Source organism: Buceros rhinoceros, unplaced genomic scaffold, assembly GCF_000710305.1.
Source record: "Buceros rhinoceros silvestris isolate BGI_N320 unplaced genomic scaffold, ASM71030v1 scaffold3364, whole genome shotgun sequence".
Classification (NCBI taxonomy): Eukaryota; Metazoa; Chordata; class Aves; order Bucerotiformes; family Bucerotidae; genus Buceros; species Buceros rhinoceros.
Window position 1 is genome coordinate 26,590 of NW_010406341.1, and position 5,454 is coordinate 32,043.

Sequence of the window (5,454 nt, forward strand, 5' to 3'; positions counted from 1 at the left end):
CCTGCTGAGCTCAGATCATCCCAGTGCTGTCAGAAAATGCATTCTGCCTTGAAGGTCTGGGCCTGAAGAGTTTGAGATGTAGTTCCACTGGATGGAAACCTCCCATGGAAGGAGACTTTTTAGCTTATTTTGCTGCCACAAGGGAGGTTTTACTGCGCAGGGAGGTTAAATGAGCTGCCCAGATTCAAGCAGAGGCTCTGGACCAGGCATCTTGCTGTCGACCCCAGATTTCTGTATCATGGCCCCATTCTCACCACTTTTGGGCACCATTTTTACCCCGGCAAAAGTCTGTGGGAGCAGCGACAGGTGGGTGCTGCAGGCTGGGCATCAGAGAGGGCTTTGCAGGCATTGCAGCCCGGTCTCCACCCTGTGGTTTCTTTGTGCTTCTCCAGAAGGAGGTGATTAAGACCTGACCAGAGGAACAAAGCACCTCACTTGAATACGCTCAACTTTATTAATGCCTACAAAACTATAAAGGGGAAAAGAAAATTAAAAAAGACGAGGTAATCTGGAGAATGTTTGACTGCGAGCCTGTTTGTGTTTTGAAATGACACAATGTGTGTGCTTTATGATAGCTGTGACCACTTTGCATGAAGATAAGAGATTTAACATGGTTTTTCTTTCCTTTGCCGTCGTTTAGAAAAAAAGAAGCCAACATACCATTGCAGAAAAACATAAACAAAGCGGCCTTTTATATCTCTTTCTTAAAATTTGGGCTGCACCCAGTGTGTTTTTACTGAATGGCTGGTGGTTTTACTTTTTTTTTTTTTTTTAAGTTAAGTAGCAGAAATGTTGGTCAATTTTAAAACAGTTCCTTGCAACTTCCCAGATAAATAAATTAGAAGTTAGAGCTGGTTTAGTAGCCACTTCCTGCCGCGGAGGCCAAACAGGATTTGCTCCCTGTTTTCTCTGTCACGCAAGGACCGGGGCTGGGAGCACACAGGTTATGACTAGGAGAGCGTTTCAACCTCCTCTCTATTTAATTAGTCATATAATTAACACTTACTAAAAGGAGGTATTTTTTCCCGAGCCCTTGTAATGTCCTGACCACTTCATCGAGTTATTGCTACTTTTCAAGCAGGCTGCTGCGGAAAGTGCCGGTGTTTTCCAGCCTCGGACACTATTTTCCCACACATGAATCGCACAGGGAAGACAAAATCGGTACTGAAAAAAAGGAAAAAAGCCGAATTATTCTCTCTGTCTCTCCTAAGGCTACAGTCACCTTGTAACTGTGTAAGTAATAGTTTAAGTAATAAACAGAAAAAAAATCAGCAGGATAAAAAAGGTCTTAATCAGGTAGTAGGGAGGAGAAGATGAGAATTCTGGAAAACCTGGTGTGAAAAATGACTATTGGTAAGACTTTTCCTTATCGCACAGCAGAGGATCTAACATAGCAGATGTGATCTCTAACTGCATCCCCTTCCCCCCCGCAGCACTCACGCCCCAGGAGCCGGGTGTTGTGCCAGGACCAGTCCCACCTGCGCAGATCCCAAGGTGGGAGCAGCGCGGGGTCCCCGGCGGTGGCTGCGCTCGCGGGTGAGAAGCAGCTGGGTGGGATGTAAGGTGAGACGCGATGTCCCCTCCCAACGGAACCATCTGCGAGCTGGACCGTTAACCACATCTCTGAGGTGATTCAGACCTGTAAAATACTCTTCACTCCCTGGTTGCTGTTTTGTTAACCTGGATCATTTCACCGGGGGAAGGGGGTCAGCTCTGAGCAGCTCAGCAGACAGGAACATCCTACCCCAGCTCCTTGGCTTGGCTAGTGGGGACAAACCATTACCAAGCTACACTTGTGCTCAAACTCCCACAAAAGTCCCTAAACCCAAGATATTTTTTTTTTTTTTGCCTTGGGAACTGTCTCGGGAGCAGAAGCAGGGAGCAATTTTTCCCAGCTCCTGGCATAACCGGAAGAATTTCTTTCATGTCCCAAAACTTGCTGGTACGAGAGGCAAAGCCATGTGAGCTTCCTTCCCCTCCCAGCAGGACGAGCCCACTTTCGGGCCCCCGCGATGGGATGGGGCAGGGGGAATGGGACGATGGCCGTGCGGTGAGGCCGGCCGTGCATCTGGCTTTGATCAAAGCCCGGCAGCACTCGCCGCACCCGACAGTCCTGTTTACATTAGCCGGCGAGGAGCGGGCTCGCATGGCATTTGCTAACCTGGTTGCTGGTCCCATCTGCCCAGGAAGTATCGCTGCCTTTGGTGAGCGGGGGAGGATGGGGAAGGGCAGACAGCGGAGGGACAGACTCCTCACATGGGGCTGTTTCGGCTGCTTGGCCCTGTGACATGGTGGCCACTGCACGGAGCAGATGTGTTGTCCCAGCAAAGGGCAATGCTTCCATCGAGGTGATGGGAAACTCCCTCTCTGTTGGGTTTTTTGGCTGTTTTACTCTCCCTGACTCCTTCAGAGCATTTGGAGTCATAACACAGATGCTGCTGTTCACAGGGAACAGGGTTTTCCCTGCACTGTGTACAAGGGGTTTGAGTGATTGTTGCACTGGGGTCTTGGTCCACGTGCATTTGCTGAGCTCTTGGGCCACCACAGGAGCAGCCTGGGAGTTATAAATTCAGAGAGCACTACCCTGCAAAACCTGCACATGCTTAGGGTCAGAAATAAGCTGCAGTGGTCTCTGCTCTGGGAAAGAGGTTTGGGGAGTTACAGTAGAGCACAGGCTGGATCTGCTGATGGAGGTGAAATCTGGTCACGTGGAGGTGGAAGAAAAATGTGGGTCCTGCAGGGAATGGTGTGGAATTTGTGTGGGGCTTCAAGGTGGTGGTGGGAAGAGGTGCAAGAGGAGTCTTGGGAGCTGCTGTGGTGTAGCTTAAAGGCGTAACTGGGTGTTTTGCAGGCAGGCAGGAGCACACCTCTGCCCATGGTTGGTGCTTTTTGGCATCTCTTTTACTTCTTTTGCTGGAAGTAGTATGGGTCTGAACCCGGGGAGAACACTCTGCCAGGAGACAGCGGATGCTTCACTTGTGCAGGCTCCTACTTCTGTGCTGGCCGGGATTGTGAGCAGCTCTGATACAGGGTTGTTTGTCAGAAGCTGTATGTCCCATTCCCCACGTGGTGGTGATGTGTCCAGTAACCCAGCATCAGAGGAGGGATCTGCATCTTGCTGCCGAGGATGCAAGGAAGGTTTAACAACAGGCTGTTGGTTTCCAGACAACAGCATGGGCTGGAACTGGCCCTTCATGGTGCCGGTGGATACCTTCTGGGCATCCTATTACCATGAGCATGGTGCTCCTCTGGAGCAAGAGGTCCTTCCATGACATGTGCCCTGCACAGGCAATGCTGTAGGCAATGCTGAACCCGTCAGGGAACTCTTTTGGGATGGCAACAGTTTTTTCCTGGGGAGGAGACCAAGAGGTCCTGCCATGACATGTGCCCTGCACAGGCAATGCTGTAGGCAATGCTGAACCCGTCAGGGAACTCTTTTGGGATGGCAACAGTTTTTTCCTGGGGAGGAGACATTGCGGGGCAGCGAGGCTGTGATCCTCCCTGCTGGTGGTGCAGTGTTTTGGCCTTGGAGAATATGGCATCCATGCAGTTGACTTGCTGCTCCCTGTTTTCTCCCTGCTGCAGAGGGAATATGTGTTTTATAAGCCCTGCTTTGGTCCTGGTTTCCTGGAGAGACCCTTTTGTGTCACTCCAGGTAAAACGAGGGCAGTCATCTTCGAGAGCTTTTTAGCCTGTCTCCAGAAGGAAAACAGAACTTTTCCACCCCATCTCCGTGTGCCTGTGTGAGAGGGGGAAGGACATGGAAGGAGCTGTGCTGTTATTCCAGTTGCAGGAGGACTCCAAGGCTCTGTCAAAGCTCAAGGTCAGTTTGGAAACTCAGTGTGAAATGGTCCCTTGGTCACTCATGTCAGGGTGAAAATGAAACAGTGTTATGGGGTTAAATTCTTTCCACTCCATTTTTAAGGTTGGTCCCGTGTCCTGCTGAGGACGGTCTTGAATTTGCCACCCAAACACCCCAAAGGGGGCACTAATCAGTGGGTGCCATTCTGCATGTTTCCAGAGCAGGGCTGAGTGTCCGTGCACATCTCTAACGAGGTACCCACCATTACTCGTCACTCCTGAAAACTGTCACCTTCACTTCTGCAGAACATCATCCATCGTATTTCCTCGCACTCCTTGGAATGCGCTAAATAATCACAAGAGCAGCTGACAAAATAAATGAGGAAAGTGTGTTTTTTATAGGGACGTTGCACAAAGGGCATGACGGGCCGTTCGGGATATGCAGCTTCTGCCCTTCATGAACGTTCACAGGGCAGCTGGCAGAAAGGGTCACTCCCATCCGCCGTGCGCGCAGACACGGTCCCTCTGTCCTTGGCTTGCTTTGGTGCTATCTGTCTGCTTTCCTAATTAGCCATAGTCCTGCCGCCTCTCCTAGCAGACATGATGCAAAATAAATGACCTAAGAATTCCCCCCAGAACATGGCTCATTAGTGATGGACCAAACACCAGGAAAAGCAGGAGAAGAGCTGGCTGGAGCCCTTCAAGGAGGTGAGCTAAATGATCTACCAGCTTCTTTCCTTTCGCAAGGCGTGGGGCTGCGATGTGGGTCGCACACCAAAGGTGCCCTGGCACATACCCTGCTGCCACATGGCTCCAAGTTGTGCTCTCTCTGAGTCCACATGCTCTTCCCGGTTATTCCACAAACCTCATGAACATATGGCTCTGGCAGTTGTCAAAAAATGTTGGACAGAGGCTTTGTGGTCAGCTTGATCTGTCCCATCTGGTCATCTGATCTCTTTGTTCTCTGGACTCCGATCCCTCCACTCGCTGTGGAGATAATTTGAGTAATGCTTCCCTTGTTTTTTTGGTTCAGCTGCCTTGGTTTTTCTGGCTGCTAGGAAGGGCAATCTTCTCCTTCTTAGCTTCAGGGCTGGAAATGGTGTGGCCTGACCCTGGCTGCCTGGAGAGGTTTGTTCAGCCTTTCCTGCATTGCAGAGCGCGTAGTGGGTGCATCGCAGCAACCCTGTCTGAGTTCAGTGGGGCGGTTTGCATCGGGGTAGCAGAAGAGATGAGGAATACCATGCTCTGACCTGAGGCTTTGCTCTTCATCAAGGTGAGGTTTAGCAGTAAGTCTGAAGTTTAGCAGAAGGTCTGTCCCTTCGTTTCTTCAAGCCACTGTAAGGTGTGAGCTTCTTGGAGCTTGTCTCCATTCTCAGTGAGCCCAACACCTTACACCGGCTGGAGAGAGAGTCCCTGGGGGTCATGTGCATTGCAGTTCCTCTCTCCTTTTTATCAGACCTCTGTTCTTCCGGACCCAGCTCTGGCTGAACCCCGTTGAACTTCCCCTGCATCCTCGTGCTCTTCCCTCTTCCCCGCCAGAGCATTTGCAGCCGTGAACTTCCCGTGCCCGACCCGAGAGTGTCTCCGAGAGGTGTGACTCGAACTCTGGCGGGAATGGCTGCAGCCACAAGAGAGGGGCCGGCGGCCCCCCCC